The sequence below is a fragment of the Fonticula alba genome (assembly GCF_000388065.1).
Source record: "Fonticula alba strain ATCC 38817 unplaced genomic scaffold supercont2.4, whole genome shotgun sequence".
Taxonomy (NCBI): Eukaryota; order Rotosphaerida; family Fonticulaceae; genus Fonticula; species Fonticula alba.
In genome coordinates this window covers 1,699,146-1,700,487 of record NW_009242974.1, presented here as the reverse complement: position 1 = coordinate 1,700,487, position 1,342 = coordinate 1,699,146, and positions in this window count along the sequence as shown.

The following is a 1,342-nucleotide window of genomic DNA, read 5'->3' as shown; positions in this document are numbered from 1 at the left end:
CCCCCCCCCCCCCCCTCCCTGGAAGCCCGAGCAGGGGACAACAACAACAACAACAACAATGCCTGGAGTGCCACGGTCTCTCAGGGTGCCGGGGAAGGTGAAACGCACCGGAAACCCCTTGGCCCTTCGCTGTGCCGCAGCCCCGTGGGCCCGAGCCAACCGTGCGTGCGAGCGCGAGCGCCGGGCGAAGTCGCCCCTCTCCGCGGGTCGGATCGCGGTCGAGTCGAGACATGCACACGCGCGCGCGCACCCGAAGTCGCCCAGCATGTGCCGGCAACACGCCAGGACATGAGGGACCGGATCCGGGCGCATTCGGGCCGGGCCCCATGCGCGCCGTGGCCAGCCGGCGTGCCGTGGCGCGGCGTCTGTTTATATGGGCCGGCGTCGGGGCAGGGGCCGGGGGGGATCGGCGCCACATCCGGGGGGGGGGGGCAAATTACCCCACACCCACAAGCGCCCATGGCCACATACACACACACACACACGGACACACCCAGACGCATGCACGAGCGCCCAGGAGCACCCCCCCCCCCCCCTGCGGCGCCTGGAGCCGGCAGGAAGTGGGCGAGGGCCGGCCCAGCCGAGGGGAGGTCCGCGTGAATGTTTGCGCCGGCGCGCCCGAACACTCGAGCGTGCATGCACACACACACGTATGCACGCACGCGCACCCGGAGACCACCCCTCGGGCGGAGGCGGTGTTGGCCCGGCACGGCATACGGCGACACACCTGCTTACAATGCAAATTCACACGTACGTGCACTCGCGCACACCGCACAGCCATGGGTCTCACCAGAGCAGGGGCCGAGCCGCCGCCAGGGGAGGGACACCCTCGGGCGCCCTGGCAAAACCGTGGGTTGGGCACCCCCGGCCGACGGACCATACGTGGGGAGGGCCCGAGGCCCGAGGAGCCAGCCTCCCGACGCCCTCGGCCGGGGCTCTCGGCCGGCTCGGCAACGCAGCAGACGCAGCACACGCAGCAGGCACCAATGAGGAGAGACATGCATAATGGACGCACCCCCCCCCCCCCCCGCAGCTCATGGTTAAGACAAGGCCGCGCCGCAGCCGCGAACGCGATTTCACCGCCGCCCGCCCCCTCCCCCCCCCCCCCCGCAGCTCATGGTTAAGACAAGGCCGCGCCGCAGCCGCGAACGCGATTTCACCGCCGCCCGCCCCCTCCCCCCCCCCCGGCGATGGCCCTCGCGGCTGGGGATCGGCGGAGGGGATGACGCTTGGACGCCCCCGAATGCTCCGTGCCCCGCGCCGCGCCCCTCACCCGCCCACGCCAAAGGGAGCCTGTCAGGGGGCTGTGCGCGCGCACACATCCACCCCCCCCCCCCCCCCC